Consider the following 25021-nt stretch of genomic DNA (forward strand, 5'->3'; position numbering starts at 1 on the left):
AACTAGCAGTAGATTTGGAATAATGAAAAACGTTACATAATTCTGAGCAGATGAGAGAAAGGTGAACTGGACTTGATATTAAGCTGGAAAAGTGTTAATCGGTCAGAATACGCTGCGTTTTCGACAGTTGATAAAAACATCAACCTATATTTAATTTTTCAAATAATTACAATATTCAAGTTAGCTTTGACAATACCTGTTCCAGTAGAGTTTATAACTTTATGATCATATACCCGTTTCGCTTAAAGTTTCCCATCGAATTCGAAACATAGACGTCATTAAAGCGCTATTTCGTTGTCGCATCAAAAACCTAACTTAGAGACAACACAAAACTTTCGACCCATCAGCGGCAACATTCTGTTAACACTGGAAGGTTAGGTAGAAGTGGCTAGTTAGTTGATTTTGTTTCACTAAAAAGACTGTGAAATTATCAGATGACAACAAAGATCAACAATAACACTATAATGATGAACCCAGAACTCTATACAAACAAGACTATTCTGGGGCCATGGAAAGGAAATAATACATATCCAAACCTAAAACGGGTATTAATAAGAAAGTAAAAGCATGTTCAGGCAATTCGTCCTTGCTTCGAGCAGCTACATATTTAGACAACGAACCCAGATTAGCTTATTTTTCTCAAGGATTTTTGAGAACAGATCATCGGAGAGGTTCATATTATCTTCATGAATCTACTCTACTGCCATGCAGATAGCAGTTATTATCTAGCATAGTTCTGAACATGCCGCCAAAAAGAGAAAAAGCCAAGCTACATGCGAACACGGTGCTCCTCAGCAGTAACGTCCATTTCAATATATATGTAATAATATACGACGAATTCTATCATGTAACCGGTTTCCTATATCGAGCCTCGTTGTGGGCATTTTGATGATGATTATTAATTATCACCATCATAAGCGTCACCCTTTTAGTCAAACGGACAGATAAACGGCCCGCGGTACTCATCGTCGTCTACATGGTCGATCGCTGGCCGCCACATAGGATAAAAGCTTGACTCTGACACAGGACAACGCGCTCGGCTTGAAGAAGTTCGACTGTCATAGACACGGATGCCCCTTGACGCTACTAGTAAAAAGCAGTAGCGTGAACCCCATGGCTGAAGTTAACAGTAAAGGCGATGATCATGATGTCGATGAGTGCCATGTTGTTGTCGAGCGTCGGCAAGAGGGCGGCTATGTACGAATTTCGCCAGGGCTATGAGAAGACTGAACATCAGTCATAGCGGTAGAGTCGGTCATAGCCATTAGGAGGCCCGATCGAATCTGTCATTTCATTTTATCTCATCTATTCTTTCCTGTTTTTTTCCTAACAACTTTTGCTCAGGCTAAGGCCAACTTGCAACTGAGACGGAGTAAGTCGAATTGAAATAAGTGTTGCTTACCTTTTTCACTGTTTAATCTTATCCCTAACCTACCTACGATCAGTCGCTGTGATACTCTAGCATCATAGAATCAGTCGAAAGAAAAAAAAACTTCTAAAAACTAACCGCAGCTTAACGAGGGGCATTGAGTGACGCGAAATAATCGATGACAAACAGATACCTCGACTGTGAATTTGTGTTACAAATAACAGCTGATCGTAAATAACGATTTTAAGGAGAGAAAAATATCTGCCTTTATCTTGTGAGAAGTTCAGATGGTTCTTCAGAGCTAATGGAACAATTTGACCCAGCCTTCTAATGTGCAATGAAATGGAATAAATCATACGACTTTATATAATATATCGTCAATATCTCTACCTAATCATCCTTGTACATAGTCGTCGTTGGGTCGTGGGCAGCGTATAGGCATTTAGTACAAAGTTATCTGGACCAAGTGGCGGAACGACAAGAAGATGCTAGGACATTCGAAATTGCCATTAATCATGTACTGTTATACGCCATGTTATATTAAACGGTGTTCTGTTGAGATAATTTGGGACTAAGGCCCACCGCAAAGCGCTAGCCACTTGGCGCATGGTGCCCAAGGGCTAATAATAATAGCCTATTCTAACGGTATAATACTTGTTTTTGACTGGTAGCAAACCATTTGCGAGGATCTAGTCCAGCTACTTTGATAAGGAATAGGACAGTTCGGCTGCTCAGATCATTGACACACTTTTTGTGTGAAAAGTAATTATACGGTGCTGCTTGATGCTTCTCGAATTTGAACAACTTCTATTAGAGGCCATGAAGGCGTTCGAAGTCGACTTTGAAATCTTGTTGACCTACAAGACCTGGGACTCATCAGGCATAGCCTCGTCGGTGTCTCGATAGATAGGATAAACATCCCCGATACACTAACGGCTCTCGTTGTTATCGGCAAACGTTAGATTCTAGGCTATCATCACTTCTGTTAACTGACTGTCGATAAAGACGACATTACCCTATTTTTGCCATAAACAGACCCGAGCCCACGCGAAATTTTCGTGCGAATATTTATTGTTCCTATACGATTTTTTTCTTTTTCTTATTTTTGTATCCGAATATTAGAAATTACGCTAGCAATATTTAATCTCAACTAAGCAGCTTGTTCATTAAAATCAGTGTTTTTTTTTGTACTTGAAAAAGACACGCATACGATCGCCTCTATAACGCATTCAAAACTGTGTAATGTTCAATATCTATTTTAGTTTGGCGGAAAGATTCAGAACTTTTTTTTTTAAAAGACTGGACTCATATGGAGACTAACCGAGCTGAGCTGTAGCCGGTATAGTCGTGATTCTGATGAATGCGGTCGTCATTAATGTATCATTTAACTGGTAGGAGTCTTTCGGTATGCTAACTGTCTTCTGAATAGCATATGGGTTTTTTTCTTTCGTAAATCTTGAATTTTTTTACTCCTAAAGGAGGCAAAGCCTTAAAGAATTGCAATTGAAAAAAAACCACACGAAACATATAATTCAAATACTGAACAAACACATGTTTAGAAAAGCCATTTAGCAATTATTCTAACCACCTCTTCAGCGGCAACAGCCGTGCGCGGGCATTTTGTCTACGTTTCACGTACGAACTGTCTATGTAGACCCATATCTGTAACCCTATTGCAATCTCCAATTGGAACAATGTTCGCATTGCAGTTATTCTGCTGGCTAAAAAATAATAACTTTACGTTATAATAATAAACTTACGCAAATATTCCTACTTGTTCGTATGTCAACGTAACTTCGCACTCGGCGTTAGTCAGTGCTTGGCTTCAGCCAAATTTTAACGGTGAGATACAGACCTAATGGACTGCTATCACCGCATCTTCATCACATTAGCGCACGGATCCATTACTGCGCTGCAAGCTATTTTAAACGAGAAATTAATCAAACCCTTTGGACCTTTCGTATGTCCATGCCTGAAACTTGGTCCGTCGACGACGACGACGACGACGACGACGGTATTTCCTCGATCTAGCCCAAGGTATTGATGTGGCATGTATTCTTGATGCTATCTACCGCCCGTAGTATGTAAGTTGCAAGCCGACAGCCGCCCGATTATTGTTAACTTCACACAAATATATTCTTTACTTTGTTGAAATCAGGTTATTTTTGGGCATGTCACGTTCATTTTTCCGGTCGTTCATTCGGTTAAAATGGCGTAAACAGCCTGACCCCGTTTTGAAAGTTTGGATCGGTTCAACTTTTTTAGACTGCTGAATAGATCGCCTGTACTGCTGATGATCTGTAATGATAGGCGTTGCTTGATGCTAACGATGCATAGACAGTTACGCGGACACAAAGGTAAAAATCAATTTCTATCTGTATGTAGCACGACGTGTCGTCATATATTCATTTCCGCTTGCTGTATATCCCTTAAATATGACATAATTATTAATAATTGTAATGATAACTCTACTGCTTTGAAAAATCACAGTCGTGTTTATTGACATGGTTGATAATGTCTCCCTCAGACAGTGTGTGACCTCTCCTGCCGGCCGTGGTTCGTGTGCCAGTTGTCCTGCGACGATGCTTTTAGCCGTTTGCTGACAGGGCCCCGATATTCCAGTTTTGTTGATGACCGATTTTCCTTTCATGATTCGCCAACAAACTAGCAGCAGTGCTTCATTTACCCTGCAGGTACCATGGAGCTATTACTTTCCTTCTCTCGTTATTTTTTGAGTGTCGGCGTTTAGCGGCCGGTGGCAATGACAGCGACGTTGAGGGAGCGTTGGAATGATGATTTCGTCAGAAGGTCGAGCTTTCATTGGTTACCGTAGCGTAAGGGCGACGAATGAACACCTATGCTCTGTTTGCGGTGTTTACTTGGTGGATCTGTAAAATAATACGGTCAACCGTCAACGCCTGCACAGATTTATGGAGGGGCAGAGAAAGGACGGGAGCTAATATCCCTGTGCCGGGTCGTTCTTGGGGGGGGGGGGGGTAAAATTCACCGGCAACGCTTAATGATGCTCACTTTTCACGAGCCGGCGGACCCATCTTAAGTGATAACTACGCACTACGGAATTCAGCTGTTTATGGCCGCCGCAGTTATCGTTGTTGCTTCGGGCGTATCTTGCGTAACGAGCTCGACTTTGGGGCGTTTTTAACATCCTCATCAACAGCCGTAAGGAAACGATTACGAGCACGAAGAGCGGTATAGCTGAGCAATGGGTTCTACATTCCGATATTTCTTAAAAACATGGATATTATAACACGACATATTAGAAATACACTGCTTATCGGTAGTAGCTATATATGCATGATGGTGTATGCACTATGCCAAGAACCAGCGGCAAAAACTAACGAAGTTGTTCTATTATGGACAATAGGTACAACAAAAAATTGTTCGCAAATCAATAAAGAGAGTAAGCTACGACAAGTAGATAAGGCCACTTGAACCCAGCGTCATATATAGGTTAATCTGGTAGAAAGGAGCAATCTTGAAATAACTAGTTTAGTGTCCAGAAGATTCGATGTTATTGACGAGCTGTTTATGTCTTGAATTTTACGTCTGCTGGCGATTGCTGCTAGGCATTCTATCAGATGGCTGGCTCCCAGCTCGGAACGAACCTCGAACCTAGACAACGTGTCCCTAAGATTAGTAGGCAGACACGTTGCCTACCAAGCTATTATGAGAACGACTAACCTATCTAGCATAAATATTTCCCTTTAACCACTGGATCCGTAGCAATTTTTACCTACCTTTTTAGCCAAGAATGGCTATGTCTTTGAAGAGTGTGCTACGCGAATTTAGACCTTTTTACGGAATCATGTGCTATGTCGGTCCGTATATTCAAATTAAAGAATACCGTCATAAAATATGGAAACACATTTAGAAAACAAAAGTACTGTTAACGGTTCAATTAACTTTCTGCGGCATCATGGCTCTCTTCGGACGGAACAAATCGCTTCTTTGAAAGCAGGAATTCTGTTATGTGATTCTGAAATCGCTATTTTGTCGTTACTCGTTTAACTAGAACATATGTGTGACCGGTGACCTTTATTGCCACGTATGAGACCAAAGACTTTACATCAGCGAAACCGCACAGTCACCTTTTACGACAATATTTGTTTTGGTTGTTCCCGTTAGAATTCCGTTCCCATATGATGTATATATAGGTGTTAGTGGATTAGGCTAGCACCAAAGTTACTGAGATGCGTGCATTCGGTTCCTTTGTCAATTTTAGCATCAGTCATACTGGAGGCTTTCCGGGTCAACCCACACGAACTAACATTTGATTTTCGTAGTTTCAACGAAAGATCGTTTTCTAGTTGCATTTTGATACTAACCGAACTTGCATCGTTACTACACCTCGTGCCGTTCACGAATGTACATATTTGCTTAAATGTGATTGTTTTTGTGATTGTAGTTCGTTACGAAGTGCTGACATCTTTCAAAAATGAATGAAATCTTGGTTAGCAATCTTCAGCTCAACGCATATGCGTCCGTATATACGATGAATGACGAACATTTTGGGAACTTGAGGGCAAAGTTATTGTTGTTAATACGCATGCGCGTAGCTTTTCTAGTTTCTTGCACAGTTTGTGTTGTGGGGCGCATAAGTATGCTCAGCCCAAACCCAAATCAAGCTGGGCGCCGACTAGGCATAATTGGATAATATTTAATTATAAGTGACAAATCAATTGAAATTTGAGCTCACGCAACTGCTCAAACACATCTACGAGTGTTAAAGAAGCATCTTAACAATGGCAGCGTACCACTTGATGCAACAATGACGGTCTATCTACCGATGTTAATCTATTACCACATCAGTATTGTTGCCGGTGTGTGTCGCCGAGTTGTTGACAGGGGTGTCGGGACTGTGATGACGATATTGTGAAAACGAAAATTAATTCATGACGAGGTCGCTTGCCCACCCAGCGCAAATGTTTATTACTGTTCAGTTTTTTTCTCCACTGTATGTTTCTTATAGGACGCTTTGCTTTTGCTATTATTCCACGGGGCATATGGTGGTTGCACAGGCGTACTACGTTTCAAGTTCGAAGCCCTATTCGTCAGGTCATTATGGATCGATGACAGACAACAACAGGCCGTTGTTAGCATCGTTGATTGTTGACTCCTTTCTCCTCCGATTCAATTCCACGACTGCCTTAAGCACTTATTGCCGACCAACAAACATTTAGCTCTAAGGGAAATAGGGTAAGAAGTGTGCAATCTAGCTATTCCATCTGTACATGGCAGCCATTCAAGTGACACTAGATGAAATGCTCTGAAAAAGCACTCGTTCTTTCCTTACAGACAGACGCCATAGGTAGGTACCGTAGACGAACAAGGATGCTTATATGATTTTGTGCGACAATAGCAAGTTATTTAAGTGCTACTATATAGTAAGTAAGGAAGTCAAGCACGCGTATGTATATATGATAAGATGGACCATATGAGACCAGTTTGCCTGTTATAATGGCTAGCAAATAGGCATGTACAGATAGGCCGTACGGTGCATCGAGGACTAGACGTTGCGAGATGATGACAAACACAAATACATACAGACACACGCATAAACACACCGGAACAAACACACCGTACTGACAATGGATTGTAATCAGGCATTGTTAACTACAATAAATTATGCGGCTGGTTGAGAGATGGTCGATTCAGCACCAGACGGCCATAGCTGCACAGACGCGCACGTTACAATTTAATGGAGTTTTGCGGCACTATCACCTTAACGGTAAAAGTATTCAAATAGACAGTAACTCTGCCTTTACTATTAGTCCAGTTACCCACTGACGAAAACACTTACAAGAGGCACTTCTTCATTTAGATAGAAACCGGCATTATCGTTTAACTGTATTGTACGTGCATATGTCGAATGTGTGACGACAGTTCCTCTCTTTCGGCTATGCCGAATGCCGACGGCCGCAACGCGCGCGGCTACAGCGGCCGTGGCTAAATATAGAAAGAGAGCCAAAAGGTACTTTTTGCGTTCATCGTTACTTTCGTCGGGTCGGCATTTGTGCCAGATTTTGCCGTCTCTGACAATACTTTTACAGGACTGAGTAAATTACTCAGTCCTCAGTCTACCCGTTTATCGATTCTCATTACCATTCTCTCTTTTTACCTCCCTTTTCATCTCAGCGTACACGATGAAAAATCAGCAGAGCCAGCCCATAAGCTGTAATTGTTCCAATGATGATTCGATAGCTGCAAACATAGCGAGATTTTTAACTGTTACAGTCTACTTACACAGGCGTACATATAGACGCGTCCGAGAACGGTAAACGTACGAAAAGCCACAGGTTTGAAGTTTTTTTTAAAGGGCAAAGAAGAAGAAGATGCTAAAGGGTGCTAATTGAGGCGCTATTTTAAAATCGGATTCCGCTACTGTTCTTATTTTAGTTTCTCCAGTCCGACGTTACTCTTCATAACGCGCATCAGTCGCGTGCGATAGGTGCTGTTACGGTGAGCTCGCCGAAGGTTAACCGTGGTCGAAAAAAATACATGAGTCGTTCAACTATGAGTGAATGAATATTTATCCGCATGTAATATCGATAATACCTGAAAAGTAACCCAGCCTACGGACATGCAGCAAAACAAACGACGCCAAAGGTTGACCGTATTGCTACGGATTTGCTGCTAGTGTTGTCATTGTTTTCGCTGTTACGTTATATTGTCGTATGTCATTTGAAGGAGAAACGATCGCTCTTTTTTAATAGTCCTATATCTACGCGTCCTACTTACTGATGCTCCACGAATAAAAAACAGAAACAATAGGCCTGTACAGGTCAGAAACTGCGTAGGGCCAAGTGTTCGCATACTCTCTCGCTTGGTGATGGCTGTTCGCTTTTATCACCGCCCAGATATCATTAGTGTACGATTGTGCCGTGCGTAGAAAAAATGGATTGAGAGCAAAATACTTTTCTGGACGACGCAACGCATACGCCGACATCTTTACCGGTTACCTGTTTCGCGACTGCTCCTGATGCCGCACCTGCGACGATCGCCGTTGTACTACTTTTGCGTAGTCAGTGTTGACGTATGGGGGTAAATCGAGTAAATAGCACTTCTCGTGCAGGCCATATTCAGGCAACAAAAAATAATGGCGGTATCATATTTGTGATGAAACTTAACATTTGCAGACTTCTGTCGGCGTGAGCGAACGATATGGCCGTCCATATTAATTATAGCGTTGAACGATTTTCACAGACTATAACAACTATTCTGCCAGTGTACTTTGTAGCTGCTTTCTCTATTTGTTTCGGAACATTCTACATCGAGATGTTTGGTAAATAGCTTCCGTTTGGGGAGATGGGCTTGCGTGTGTTATTGAGACCCGTTTACGGGCTCTCTGCTTCTCTTCTGCCTTTGCTCTCACAATTCGGCAGGAGCTCTATTCCATATATACCGACCCTTTGCACACTACGCTTCATACGGGGTGCTCGGAAATAACGTCAGGCCATTTGCCGTTTGGACGTTGTTCCGATGTCGCGTGTCGATCGTAGGAAATTGTAGACGAAAACGAAAATCCCGAAGACATGAATTCTTGTATGGTTCGATATGAGAAAGGCAAAGTCGATTCTGATGATGTATGCAAATGGATTTTTCAATGGACAAAATCGTAGTAGTTCCAGCTGCTGTTACTTAATCTGGTACGTTTGCGGTTACCATTAATTATGGTGAGTTGCCGCACTATCATGTATTTCATAGATACTGTGTGTACAAAAATATAACAATGAAAAAAAAAGCGCTTTTAGGCCACAGGTTTTCTGGTAAATGCTGATATCTGTTTTCTACAGCTTGTACAAGACTGTGTATCTTCCAAGGCTACTGAATCAAACGGCAGGAATTTTCGTCCTAATCCCGCTCACTAAACCGTCCCGAACGATTTACACGGGTAGCGAGTACAAGCCGACGCATTTTTAGTACTGCAGATCTAACGGCGGCTTCACATGGCAAGATTGTGATTCGGACATATTATTTGTAGGGGTGGCGGAAGGTTTGGCGGCATGAGTGCCAGCACTGGCATATAACAGTTAAGTGTTCGGAATGGGAGCATACTTGACGAAAAACATTTACCCACAGGCTATGCGCGTATCTGAGCGTCAACTACGAAACAAGACCGTCTGCATGGTGTGGCAAAACGTAAAAACGTCGTAACAACTTGAAACGATAGGGTAATTTTTTTGGCTCGCGGTACGTGATTTATCCAACTCCATCCAGATTAAACAAGAGGAACGAGAGAAGAAAGACTACTCTTGTTTCACTCGACTTGGAGGAAGAATCGTTGTAACTCTATTGAATCGCTACTGTTTTTTTGTGTCCGTTAAGCCCACAGTGAAAAAAAATAAACAGATTTCTGTTACAGAAAAGGTTGTTACAATGTCGCTAGCTGTGGCAATGGTTAACATATTTCTGTCTTTCGTATGGTAGTCCATGATTTGTATTGGGCCGTTTTGGTAATTGTACCTATACCTGCCAATCAAGGTACGTTACGTATTGGCCCCTTTTGATTTACGGCGTAGATAGAAATTTATTCTACGGCCACTAAAAAACCATTTGAAAGTTGCTATTGTACAATAACAATAATCCAAATGGTCACCATTATCAGCGTGCTTGAAAATCTCGTGTGTAGATTAGATGAAGTGCTAGCCGCCTCGTATAATTACCAGCCGTTCGAGTCTAATTTTTCAGAAACGGCATTTCACGTAATAATACATAGCCATAGATGTACCATGGGGTTAAATATAGATGCTGCCGGCGTAATTAACACTAAATATATTTCACGTAACGTTAGACAACTAACTAGCGTCGTATCCAGTAGTGCTCTTGGGTGTGAAGACAAGCTTAGCGTTTAGGAGCTCTATGATCAAATGAAATGTCAACGTTTGCTAACAAAGACCATGCCAGAAACACATTATTAAGCAGATAGCACATTTAGCCATTGTTTCCCGTTGACCAAGAACCGTCCAAGTGGTCAGGAAGAGTCAAGCAGCCGTTGTCGCGAACTTTGCTTTCTACTCCTTTCAAAAACAGGCTGAATTGATCTTTACAAGCGTGAAGCTTGAATGTAGCAAGACAGGATGACGTACGTCAGGAAAGAAGCAGCATTGAACGCCAAATGGGGTAAGCGTAATGATCTGCTTTACTTCAATATAGTTTCTTCAATCGAGGCGTTTAATTAGATGATTTCATCACACACACACAAGTTTCTGACCAGAGGAAACACTTAACTGGCGCTAAGAGGCGACGTGCTATTACAATGGCGAGACATTCCCAGCCTTCGAACCGCTATATCGGCATCTAACCTAAATTGCTACAGAAGCTTTTTCGAGTACAGCATAAACAGTGAGGAATGTGAAATCCGCGTATACATAAACATCGCCACAATGACTTCAAAAACAGTAAACTCGAACCTATCGACGCTGGTATAATCCACACTAACAGCAGGCTACAGTGAATCGGCACACTAAAAAAAAAAATTTAATTCATATCATTTTCGGCTAGTTTACTTTTTTGCTAACATTACCAGAAAAATAAGTGATCGCTGCGCTCCGAAGTAGGCCATCAATATCAATGGAGAGCCTTATCTACCGTGTGGCAGCATGTTTAAATACTGCGTGGAGGCTAGGTGCAACCTTTTGACATATAATTCCTACATGTTCAGATTCAACCTGTTGTTGAGCAATTCTTGCTGTTTTTCGCTAGATATCAAATCGTTCGATTTCTATTCATACTTCTCATCTGAAAGTGCCCTATTGTTGTATATTTATTTCTATAGAAAGATATGGCGTGAGCGATTTCCTATCCATCTAACTGTTTAATATCTGCATTCTGTTAATATTCGGTACTGGTGTGACAAGAATAATTTTCGATGCATTTTTTTATTGTAGAAACTTTATAATTTTTCCGATATCGATTATTATCCGGCACCAGCACCTCATTACGCAAAATATCTATACTACCAACTGAAATATATGGTTTCAACAATTTTAACGATAACTCCCGTCACTAGAAAAACGTGAATCATCTTAGATGGTTTCATATACTCAAAACATCGGATCAGTTTTGGGTACTACTCTTGTCAGTCCTTTCGTATTTAATCAGACAGTGCACTAGAAGCTAGCTAATTGAAGGCACAGGTATTAGGCACACGGCCTATAGAGTTTTTTGCGTACTTTTTGCTAGATTGTGTCGTCATAGATAGTCGTAATATCGCTACCCGTTGTTGGACGCTTTTCTCGAGTGACAGATTCCTCGATTGTTGGCACCGTCTGAACCGAATGCCTTTGTTGCTTTGCTAGCCTAAGAACGACCATATAAAGTTCGCTATTGTACCTATGCACACTCTCAATCTCAATACTGTCAATGCATTTCTCTATACATATTTATCTGCGTTCTATTTCGCACTCAGCTCAGATCGTACTGAACATCAGCTTACTGCTGACCTTGTCCTGCCATTGTGTTGTTTGGCTTTACTATCTGTTTTTCTGTCACGCTGGTAGTGTTCTTCGGCGACTGCTATTGTCGCTCCGCTAAGTGCAGCATGGTCGCCGTGGTTCACCGACGCACCTGGTCCTTTCAAGAATCTCGTTTCCTTCCCATTCGAATACGCTTTTTGTTAAATCTACTTCTCGCCATTTCTGTTCTGCTTTTTTTTCTGTGCAGATACCTAGCAGGCAATTGCTCCTTGCAACCGTCCCTGTTTTTTCCGTTTTCCGTTTACTGATTCAGCTTTTCATCGTTTCTTAGCTCGATCGCGCGTAACGTAACCGATGTAGCTTACGTGCTTGTCCTTGGCCTCGCTGAACGCGCATGGGAGAAAAGGTTAACGGCCGCGGGAGCAGCAACAAGTAGCGGAACTTCGACAGGTAGAAAAACACAGGGTAGCGCAGCTTCGTCAACGATAACGTTGAAGTTGAAGACCGACGATGCGGCAGCAGCAGCTGCAGGGCTCATGGCGTCAGAGCTGCCGATAAAAAAGCGCCGACCACGGGCACCCCCGGCGGCGCACAACTACTGCCCACCAACCAAACCCAGCTAAGAAAGGCAACATAGCGCGAAACTGATCGACATAAAAAACGAGTCAAGGAAAAAAGACTACAAGGAAGAAATACGCTCATGCATGATGCTTGCCGGCCGTAGCATTACTAGCACGATTCGTCGACGAACGTTGACTCGATGACGATCATTACGAGTTGCCACACACTCGATGCAATGGATGTGCACACGAAAACGTATGAGCATTTTAATATGCACTTCAACGACAACCAGCAACAGGAGACTCGCTATGCAGTTAGTGACTCGTGCGTATTTTTCTACCTGCCGTTCGACGGTAACGGGTGACGTCGAAGACGAGTTTGTACTTAAACAGAAGAAGCTGCTACGAAGCGAAGGGACACATAAAGAAGACGAAAAAACCATATAGAACTACAAGAAAGAACGGGATCAAAGGGAGCCGAACCATTGTCGTCACTGATTTCTCGATTCAGAAACAAGTGCGATAACAGTGGTAAACAGTTAGGCGGCACTGGAGGCACCTGCGCGACCCAGCCAGACAAGCGAAGAGGCTATAGCATCCGAGCGTCGAGACCGCTGCTTACGAAGACACTCGCTGTGCACAGTGCAGCAGAAACAACGCCAATGACAGCGTCAACGTCAAAAGAAGCAAAAGCAAAGGCAAGCAGCAGCGACGGGCAAGAATGACTGAATGCGTATTTGCAGTGAAATACCGCGTTAACAGTAAGTTGTTCGAACAGGCCGGCGACGATGAGGCATCGACCGCTCTCAAAGGACACACTGCATGTCATACACAGACCCCCACATAGACGCAAAAAAATACAGGGGTAACTACCTCCGTCTGTTCCGTTTAGTACAACTGTAGCGTTGATTGCGTTTGCCTTCGACTGAAGACAACAGCACTTCTACTTAAGTAGATCTTCGATCAATTTTAGAGGTCTAACGCATGTCGTGTTTTCGTTGATTCAGCATTAGTGTTCGTTCGAACAACGCTCCATTCTCATCGGCCAACCGAATGGAAACGAGTACACGCAGGCGAATCAGGCGCCACCTGTGTACACCATACATGAAGGTAAACAAGGAACGAACGACTTTAGTCATGACCAATATAGCACCAGGCATTAGTAGAAATGAAAAGGTCTAAATTGGAGTGAGTGGAGGTTTCAGCTAGTGGATATGCATTACATCGATGTGACCGCATGTTCTAGGTTCGCAGACGAGTGAGCGGCGGTCTCCGTACGTCTGTTTGCGTACTTCGACTACTGGAGTTACAGAGGCAGTTCGCCTGAGACATTATCGCGTTTGCTGCAGTAACGTTAGTCGATAGCTATTAAGGTTGAGTTGATGCTGATGACTCCAGAAAGTCGAATAATAAGCCTGCGGCGTCCTTTTGTCGTCTGCTTTTCCCGTCCCTGGGCGCCAGTACTATGCCGACATTGATCGGAGAAGTAAAGTAAATGCAATGTTGTCAAGAGTTATCGAGCAAACGTGATGACTGCTAGACACGTCGATAGCGCAGACGTATACAAATGCATTTTGATCGAGAATAAGTCTCTATTAAGAAGACATGAAGCCTATCGATGCTCGTCCGACTATTTGATTTTTGTCTAAATAACAGTTCTGCCCGTTTTTTTCTGCTAAAACGAACTGTCTACACATCGGCTGTGCGGGGACTGTGTTATTTTTACGCGTATTTCTATGGTTAAACGGTTAAATATCGGCGGCCATTATGAGCACCTTGACCGTGTTGGTGCCGTAGCGAAGCTCGATAGTTTGGAAGCATATTTGGGCGAACTAAAATGAAAAAGGGAAATCAACAAATATTACAGTTTATCTCTTACAGCTCTAAAGTTAATATGCTACCATTTTCAATATTGGTCACGATTTGTTTCATGGTCTGTATAAGTAGAGAAATTGGAAATGTTGGTGTAGTCTGAGGTTGTGGACGATATAAGTGGACAGTACGCACGCGCTGCGGGATTTTTTTTACAAATGTAGTTTGTATCATTTCGATAAATTTCGAATTACCCTTCTCTAAATGTCGCAACATAGACATCGGTCTTTGGAAGAAGGTTGATCCAGAAAGCTGTTTCGCAAAAGCTAAAGTTTGAACCTACGAGCGGTTAAGTATCTTTAACGGTAAGCCTTCCCTCGTACCTGACGTAACCTGAATATGAGGGCTGGTTCCACCGCCAGCTTCACGTACTCACAGAAAGGCCGCATTCTGAATTTAGGGCTGTATAGTACACATCACAGATATACTAACCATGAACTGCGACGCATCTAGCGAGTACCGATGAAACGCAGATATAATCTCGGTCCAATCCCTTCAATAAATACTGCTCCCACTAACTATTGCCTCTACCGTTACATATTCCTTGTAACAAAAATTATACACTCTAAAGGAAGTAACGGGATTCATAGGACAGTATCAGTAGAAATTTGTAACGGGGTAACTATAACAGTATTATAATATAAATAAAACTTCTCATATAAAAGAACTGCGGGATAGCAAGAGGAAGGTTGGCACATTTTAATTGAGCACCGGCCCAGATTCTGTAGAATAACTGTAACACTTTGATCACTGATATGTATATGAGCCTCTGTTTGCGTTAGGCCTAGTATGAAATTCACGAATCAATAATGAAACAAAGGCGAAACGAAGCTTGTAGGTCAGCCTGTTATTACGCCTACGCTATCACCCATTGCTGTTACAGCGCAAGTATTGCACGATGATCTTCCTGCAACAAAATAGTTACTCTTAATATTACTGTTATCGTCGTTATCATCAAACGATAAGATATTGAACCGCTCTAAGTACATTACTATAGTACATACAAAGAAAAACAACAAAACAGGTCTACCATTAGTTTTATCTAGTTTTCGTAGTCTATTGATTGGACTAGTTACATACTTGTTAGCTGGTTGCACCCCTGTGTAGCACAAGCGGCCAAGAAACAAGCAAAAATCACACGACCCTACCATTTTTATTTCGTTACTAGCTCAAGAACACACTACTTCTATTTTTACTCCTGTTAAACGTGTCCTGCTACATCACAACTGATTGACGACCCGTTGAGCAGCTCTACTATTAAACAGTGCAAAAACTGTATAATATAATTATCTGTTTTGTGTGGAAAATTAAAAAACGAATGATTATTGAAGATAAGCTGACGATTCGAGAGGTGGTAGCAACCGCTGCTAGCGTCCCTGTTGCCCGTATTCATAGGATGAAAACCCGTCGACCGGATGCTGTAAGTAATGCATGGTCTGTATAAACACAACAACTGCGTCGGCACACAAACGTACTAATAATAGCGTAACGTGTTGTGCTGCGTGGCGCCGTAACGTTGCCGAACAAAACGACCCGATCGGTTAATAAAAAAAAACGTGCACGTTCATCGTGCATCGATCCATCCATCCAGGATTTAATAGTTGCGGTTTTACACACACTCCCATAAACCTGCAGGCACTTTCAATAAATACTTCGAATTCAGCAAAAGAAAAACATTACTGTATATGCACTAGGAGAACGGACGCCTTCAACGGAAACTAGGAGAAAGTGTCAAGTGTTAGCAATCATTGCATTTCATCCGTAATCTTACGTGAGTAAACACGCAACTAAAAAAGATAAGATAGTGACGGGACGAATTATTGTAACCACTTAATATTTGATGGACTCTGCAGAGTTCATCTGTAGAGTTTTTCTTATTTCCTAAACGTTTCGTTAACTTCCCGGAAGCGATAAGTACAGAAAAACGATAACGCGAGCCATTTCCTCAAGTGGCAAAGGACAGATAACACGGTTTATCCCGTCCATTGTTCTGGTTAACTTTGTAATTTGAAAAAAATAGCCAACCTATGAGACAAGTTGATAAGGTACTAAGCATTGAAGAGTCATTTTGCTAAGAAACTATACTACGCTTTGCCATCAAGGATGCGAACTTGTTTGCCCACTGAACTTAGAGACACGTTAGGTCATGCAAGTTCGAAAGTGGACGTAGATTAGTTAGTAAAGTGCTATGAGGGGCCCTCCGTCTAAAGCGAAGTTTCATTAAGGCAGGACCGACCATCTACTAATCCTACATTTACTTAATTGGCGACAGGAGGTAACGGTCCAAAAGTGAATACACGAATAAATTGTCTCAACACAAATTATTATTAAAAATTAAACCCAAATTATGAAAGTGCGTCAAGGGGAACTACCTGTCGTGATACCGTTACTGTCACAGCATCTACGTACCATCATACCACACACATGCTACACAGCATCGGACCGTGCCATCACGCATGCGTTGTATCCCAGATAAATAAAAATACAGCCCGTATCAAGAAAGTTTGTAGTCCGTTGCTGCCGTTACATTATCCGTTTGACTGACTTGTCCGACCCAATTCACTCGGAAGATTTCGCGTGAGCCCATCTCGCGAAACATTCGATGCAGACAATCCAGATCAAACACTTTTAGCCTATCAACGACTTTCTTTTTTGTTTTTCGTATATACGCATATATAGATACGATTCGATCGTTGCGTGCGAGATACGAGCGCTGCCAGATGCTATGACTACGCCTGTGTATGTGCGTGCATTGTTTGCTATGGCATTCGTTCAACGACATTATTCCAATACGTATCGGTTATCGCTGATTGAGATGTAGATGAAACGATCAGCGAAAAGGAATCCATTAGTTAAAAATCGATCCCAAATTAAATACATTGGAAAAAAAAACAGATGCTCGAGAATCGGACCAATTGGCAATGGTTGGTATTGACAGTCGGGCATACACAGGTCAATTATCATTGTAAATGAATATGAATTTTATAAACGTATTATCTATATTATAGCAAACTGCACGTTGACATAATTGAGATGAGATAGCCATACCTAAAACAGACTGCTTAAAAACAAACTAATTTTCTACGCATAAGGGTTGAACGCAGTGTCCGTTCGTGAAAACCTATGTCCTGTTTTAATCAATTCAGCCATCGTCACAACAGTTGGCCATCATTTTTCTGTTACCGCTCTCCCTTGACGACAATGTTATTATAACGTACCGTATTAGCGTCTACAAGGAAGATCGTCGACTGACTTACCTGGAACCAACAGACAAATAAACCAGCCATTAAATAGATATTGCTGTATACTAATATCTATCTAAGGCATTCTGATTGAAGTTCCGCTTTACGAAACAAGCTCTGAGTCATCTGTTTTGATAGACTGCTAAGCTATACGGATCATCGCTAATGATAATTTGTGGTCGAATGTAGGTATCGCTTTGTTAGTACAACGAGCGCAAATTTATTGCTACGCTCTGCACTAGCATTTTGTCCTGTTTTTTGTTATTGCACAGATATAATTTCCCAGTATTTTAAGCCATGATCCGGTAAATGTTGTGACTAAGCTGTTACGGTTTTGCCCTAATCCAAAATTACGCCAGCGATTCCTCGATGGGAACAAACACCTGAGTCCAGCTCTAAATTTTTACACCTTGGCCAGAGACTTAGGTTGTAGAGCCACTGGAGTATCGGCGAACAAAATGGTGCTGTTTCTGTCTCATTAGTCTGTCAGTTTATGATCACAAGTTATAACATCTAACGAAATAACTGGATGAGGTAACATAGCGTTGATCCATAACATTGATTGTGTTGAAATGCTCCTTCCACCAGATTCGTTTAAAGGTTTCGTATTATTATTATTACCATATTAAACTACCATCAGTACCTATACACGTATAGATAAGTTCCTATAAATTGTTTTTGTAATTCATAGAAAACCTTCGTCATTTGCTCAATTTATTACAAACGGAACGGACGAGTATATAATGCAAGAAGATAACGATCGCTATGTATATTTGGATTACCTTTAGGATGCAAAATCAGCTCTATGTCTAATTTGCTGATTATTACCACATGTACCGTTATAATAGGTGTTTGTGCGTAAATACTAGAAGTTGGAAGACTAATAATAGTTCATATAGGTTGATGTCAATGAAACCAAAACAGATGACCCATCCTTCAAACATCTGTATGTACGATTTTTATTGATTTTTTCAGCTATTCAGTATACCAATATGAATGTAACTGGAAAAATCAAAAAATTAAAAAAAAAAATATTTTTTCAATTCTATTTTCAGTTCTTAATACGCCTGATTCTTACTCAGCACAGCAGTCCAAACAACCCTAACTAACTAAGTCAATAACACTAGCAGTGATATTTACCTACTCAAACGCTCATAATCGTAACGCAAGGCAGCTACGCTTAAAAGACAATTTTTTTTGCTCAAGTTCCTTGCAAAGTGTATACTCACTTAATACTTTTCTTTTAGTATCCCTAAACTTCCTGCTCAAATCCTGTAGTGTCTTATTTCTGCTCTTTTCTTTTTTCGCTTATTCCTCTTCCGTTTGTAATAAGTTTTCCTTTTTAGAGTCGCCCTGGCGCTTTCGTATCTCTCAGTCTGTCATTTGCCGCGGGGTTAACGTTGGACATTTCTATCAGTCAGCGCCTATTACCAGGCCCATTCCCTCTCTTCGACTCCCATTGGCATTTGTAATACAAACTGGACAGATGACGAAGGCGGTGCCATCATTGCGACAGTTGGTTGTTCCAGTTTCACTCGGTGGGGCCAGAGTTAACTTAAGCTATCTCACCACTGTGACGTACTGGGACCATTACGGGCAGCAGCGGGCCAACCGGTGGGCCTCACCGTACTAACATTTGATCCTTATTGTGTCTCGCTCCCTTTGTTCCTTTGACTCTTGATATTGCAAGCTATGCGTCAAGTTTGACGATAACATGGGTCTGAATCACGAAATCAAAAATAAGGGAGAGCGCGTAGGGATGGTGAGTGCGCGTCTGTTGCTAAACTGCAAACGAACAAATTGTCGATAGCCGGTCACCAGCATCTCATGGTAATTAGACAGGCCGCAGGCGAGAACACCCCATAGTGCTCACACTTTCGCGTGAGCACGTACGCGTGAGTAGACAAAATGCTAACTGAAAGACAGTTTCCGAGGCAGTTTGATTAGTACTGAAAGTAAAAATTAGAATTTATTCAAAATTAGATGAATCGACTGTTTATCAGCTCATCACTCCTGCTAGTGCGGCAGATCACTAAAAGGAAAAGCAATTACTCAGAGAGCAGCGAGTGGTATCATTCTCTCAAACAAATATGTATAATAGGTTCCCGCCTTGATTCTATAACACTCTATTCGTTCTGCTCATTTCACTAAAAAAGCGTGTCTATCAACTCTAGAGCAGATCAGAGTTTCTATCGGCTTAGTGCCATCGCAATGACACGCCTTACAATAGACAGATGTGGAACTCCTCTGTAGGCGCCCAGAAGGGTATTGGTTTAGCGGATTTCTTAAGGTAGGAAAACCTCAGACATACCTAAATTTTGTCCAAGTCGTAAAGCAGATAGTTCTAGGCTGAATAAATGCTCTTACTCATCAAAACAGCAGCCGAGTGTTGACGAAACATAAAAGTGGTCAATAGACTCATTTGTAATAGGCAGATAACACAACCGTGATGACCTGATTCGTGTTCTCAACTTGTGTGCACCCACATGACGAACTTGTTACTAGAACCACCTGCTAGCACAAACTACGTAAATGTAATTTTTCTCAGTTTCGCTGAGAGAAAATCTTTTGTTGTAACTGTAAAGATCATTTAATTATAGCTTTCGAATGAATCTCGGCTAGTCATTGGCCCACTGTGGTGGCCACGATGGAGGCCGATTAAAACAGTGAAAAAAAACCCAATGACTGATATTTCTCCCAAAAAAACATCATCACACTATGGAACAATGCAAATGCAACGGGCAACCAACACTGACGAAAGCGACAACGGTCGAGCAATGCTGAAATAGATTTTGTACTTTACTATAAAACTGAGTTGGTTCGTAAGGATAGACGTCGGATAAAACAGAATCATCCTGAGTCAGAGTCATTTAAAAACAGTAAAATTCTTTGTAGGGAGCATGTTCTTCTCAGGTTTACAAAATATAATAAATCACCAATAAACACTATAGACGACGGACGTCAGTATAAGGTAAATCATAAAGTTAACTTCAAGAGCTTTAGAGGTGTGACACTAACGAAGGCAGCAGCAACAATGTAAGGATGAGGATGACAGGAGGATACAATATGGCGGTGTCTTATCGCAAGTCTTAGCCGGGATCGTGAGTCAGGCATCACACTACAGCCGCCACTTTGGACGCTGCTGGCGCTGGAGGTACTTCAACTAGCCAAGGCGAACGTCTCCACCGGAAAATTTTAGCCCATAGATGATTCTCATCGGCTGCCGTATTACCCAGATACAAATACTATGCGGGACGAAAAATAATTGAAGCGTAGTCTCGTCGACAACAATAACAACGGAAGGGCTGTATACGGGGCACAGTTACTTCAGGCCACTCGTTCGACTGACTGCTGATTATTGGTATTTACCTAGCACTTTTATCTGTATGCATCGTTTACCGGCTTTGTAACTTTAAGACGGTGGTCATAACGCTGGTTGAAGAGTGATCAGAAGCACCGTCAAAGCGCGTTGTGAAGTATATGTGCCCTCTACGACTGAACAAATAGATTGCTGTTGCTCACACTAGCCGAGCCTTCTTTCTATATCATAGAGCTTTTTTCCTTTGATCTTCACTCTATCCATTTGATTAGCTGTCTTCATAAATTTTTTCTACCTATGAACTCGATCAGGTCATCTGGAAATGAAGAATGAACGTCACTTGAACCTCAACGAAGCTTGAGTTTTTGTTGCAGCACGTACGCGAAGCCACAACAACAACAGCCAAACGATAACACACAGACAAAAGTGCGGTGAATAACTAGGCGAACATGTTATTATCATTGATTCTCCTCACGGAGACAGATACTCTTCAGCTTATAGAGACCATAACGTATTCCTGCAAACTTGGAATTACAACCAGAGAGTGAGCAAACAAAACTACGAGTCTGAATCGGCGGAGTGTTCGAATGGTTCTAAATAGTATATGTACACTTATAATCGGTATCGTCATGATGTACCTCTGTATTCTCTGTGGCTCTGAAGACACAGATGAAATGAGATTTACTACAGTACGTTGCTAGGTGCTTAACACAACGAACAAGGCACCATGGTCGGGAACAACGTGATGACCACGAAATAAAGGCGGCGCCTAGGATTGAGGTTTCGCAGCTACGAACCAGAGTGTACAAAGCAGTGTGGAACACAACATGAACGTGAAACGTTTGTAGGGACGCCTTTTGTTGACAATATAATAAAAAGACAAAAATCACTGAACAATGTAAGGCTAAACTGAATATAAAAGCAGCAGTTTCTTAAGCACTAAAGCGTAAATTCTTGAACAGTGTAACTCTGAAGAAAAAACATCTGCATTTTACCTTTTCAGTTGTAATTTTTCATTCTTGAGTTGCAAAATAAGCTTTTTCTTCGTAACTGGACAACGTTCATCATCAGCTACTTTCTTACTTCCCATTAGCCCTCACAGGCGAAAAGTTCCCGTGTGCAATAGGGAAGAAGTAAATACATCAGGAATGAAGCGGTATCATGCTAACCATACTCTCTCATTTTGCACCATAGAGAAGGCAAAATCGATTACCCACATCTACATTGGGGCCTGCTTAAACTTCTGTTTCGAAACTGGCTGTCGTTTTCCATTTGAAGGGTTCATAAGCCCAAACAATTCATTATTATTAGTCAGATCTGAATGATCGACTTCGTACAGAACGATTTTACTTGGCCAGTAGAGTCCCTAAGCCTACCTGACAAAAATGAAGGAAAGGGCAGGCTAAACAACGTATCAAATAATCTGTCTTCTTCAATTAAATCCAATACACGAACAAACAAGCTCTGACTTTGTAACGGGCTTTGACAAGATTTTTAGATCGACAGCAAAAAAATTACATAGGGCTTACATGTGCGGAAACACAAAGAAATGAGAACAGGATCATATAGCATTACATTTTTTCGAAAGATAAACAGAATTGTTCAGAGCTTGTTGACACTGAGAGAAATCCATTACTATTAATTACCCGATGCTAATCTCACTTATCTGAGAGAGAGGAACGATGATGTTGCTTATCAACTTTTTTTCATTGACGCAAAAAGCCGACAAAATTCTGTATCCACTCTAGGAATAGTTCATAGCTATACGGAACATTATCTGTCACACTACGCTAAGAAGGGAATCATCCCATGCTGATCATCGTCTGCCATAGAGTACTCATTCCTCTATCGATATTGGCCTCAGCTCAATATCACCGTGACGACGACGACGTCGACGTCGACGCCCACCATTAGATCTTCTGGCTAGCGATTTGGTCGACGCAACGTGTGCAAGTAAGTGTCCCACTTTCATTCACTTTCGCTGCAGCGGTCATCATTCAATGTAATGCAATCATCGTCTGTACAGTCTTTCTACATGATTCTGTCTGTATTGACTCATTGTGACGGTTGGCCACAGCCATGAGGTTGATAGGTCCAGGATTTCAAAGGCAAGGCACTGCATGTTCTACACATGAGGCAAATTGAACTGCTTAAGTGGCCGCAGTCAACAGTAACGAACGATTTATTCAGATCGAAACACCTCTTGTATGTTCTTGTTTTTCTCATTGATTGGCCAATGTAATCACAGAGGTAGAATATAGGCAAGCAGTATAATAACAATTCGGCCTGTAGTGGTAAGTCTCTACGAACTAATTTGTAATGAAAAAAAAACCATTTCTCGCATATTGCGTTATATAAGTGACTGCAATCGGTATGAGATCGCATAGTGTTGATATACGAATTACTGACCCTCAGGTCTGACTAAAACGATCGTACAAAACAATTTAGGTAGGCAGAATTCTACCATTCTGTTATTATTATGTATACATTATGATTGCTGTTGTGTTTCGGTCTTGATGTTCCCTAACTAAACGATTTAAGTAGGCCACATCAGACGAACCTGTGAAATAGATACACGCACAGGGCTGCACGAAACCGTACTGCTATTTATTGACGCTGGAGGCAATCTGCCTTTTTTTTTTTAATAACCTAAGCGTTTTTTTCTGGCTACGAAAACTGAAAGTCGCTGGTCGAAGTCAGGACATCTAACCTGTGGACAGTTTATTAAATAATAAATGTGGCCAATAGGGCTCATGCAACTGAGATTTCTCTAGCATAGTCACATCTGCCTTATTCTATTACCAGTATCGTTCGTTGTGTTTTCCGCATTAACTACCCTAAACGTAAGTTCAATGAGAAAGCTAACATTATAAATTATAGTTATATATCTTTACGCGAACGTGTTTCTTGTTCTTTTTAAATCTGCCGGCACATATCTAGGCGAAGTACGGTTTGCTTACCGTGTTCGTTCTACATATATATATCAGCTAAAACAACCCCTTGATCATAGATAGCTTCTTCATTATGACACTATAGTTTTGATGTTGTTGGCTATACGTTATTAAAGTTGAACACAGTTACTCGCACCAGGGGACCGTCACGCAACAGGCACTATAAAGAACCAGTACTACTTTTACGCTGCAAGTCATTTCCTACTAACTGACTCTATAACGCGGAGACAGCAGCCGGGAATAACAGCATCAACGGTGAATGGATCACGTTCATCACCACTATCAAATATATGCCAATGTTATACTGATGCCGACGCGTCGGGTTTGCGTGCCCAGTCACCCAGGCTGCTGCTGCTGCTGCTGCTGTTGTTGTGACGCTAATTCTTCGCATAATCATACCACGCCGGCAAAATCCGAAGATAACAACACGAAGCCATTGTTTACCTTAGCCTAAGTTCATCTTTCTTTTATAGCTAGCTGGTGCTTTCTGTGATGCTGTTCCGTTGACCCTACTCTTGCGTCAATTTTAACTTCGGCAAACAGGACAGCCTGATAAGGCCTTTCCGTCGTCTGCTTCTTCGTCACTGGTGTTCCTTCTTCTTGTCTTCTCGCACTTAACCCAACTCCATCTCACATCGTTTTGCCGCTATTATATGAACAGTTAAGTGAAAAACAGCATCACAACTTAGAACGAGGCTCAGAGGAGTCTAACAACATCAAACAATGATTTGCAGTGAAGAAGCACGAGGCTACGGAACAGAAACACCATACTAGTGGAGCCCTCATTGCATGGAGGTATAATCACTTCTACTGCTCGTACCGCTGCTGCCTACGTCACCTGGCGGCAGCAGCAGCAGCAGCAGCAGGAGCCCTGGGCGGCCACATTATTAGGGTTCTTCGGTTTGGTGACTACTACTTTCAACCTAGTTGCCTTCGATACTTTTGCGAGAACGCTTGACCATGTAGGACCCTCGATGACGACAGAATATCTTAGACGATGCATAGTTATGTAATGAATGAGCAAGCAGCAAATGTAAGTTCTTTTAGAAAATTTTCAGGCCCCCAAGGTGTCCTCGCCAATCAACCGCCTGCTCTGTCACCTGAATAAAAGTAAAAGAAAGCTAATACTCTGGAGCGTTGGCAGCTGCCAACATCGATTACGAATCGTTTAGAACTGACGAGCTTCCGCTAATTATATCTTCTCATTTCTACACAATTATCTGATTCTTCCTCTTTTTTAAGTCCAAATATACGACCATATTGAAAAGATCA

General features: G+C 41.6%; 1 protein-coding gene and 1 long non-coding RNA gene across 4 annotated transcripts in view; one reads left to right on the plus strand and one right to left on the minus strand.

The window, feature by feature from the left end:
• The window catches only part of Rhp (GTP-Rho-binding protein rhophilin), a 150463-nt gene that overhangs the window by 100321 nt on the left and 25121 nt on the right, over window positions 1-25021 (minus strand). The window lies entirely within an intron of this gene.
• LOC147758824 (uncharacterized) overlaps window positions 1-25021 on the plus strand; it is a 63851-nt gene that overhangs the window by 13995 nt on the left and 24835 nt on the right. Inside the window, exon 3 of the long non-coding RNA XR_015319412.1 lies at window positions 12137-22751. This is a non-coding gene — a long non-coding RNA (uncharacterized LOC147758824). The remainder of the gene's footprint in view (window positions 1-12136; window positions 22752-25021) is intronic.

The sequence above is a fragment of the Varroa destructor genome, unplaced genomic scaffold, assembly GCF_002443255.2.
Source record: "Varroa destructor unplaced genomic scaffold, Vdes_3.0 BEIS01000001.1, whole genome shotgun sequence".
NCBI lineage: Eukaryota > Metazoa > Arthropoda > Arachnida > Mesostigmata > Varroidae > Varroa > Varroa destructor.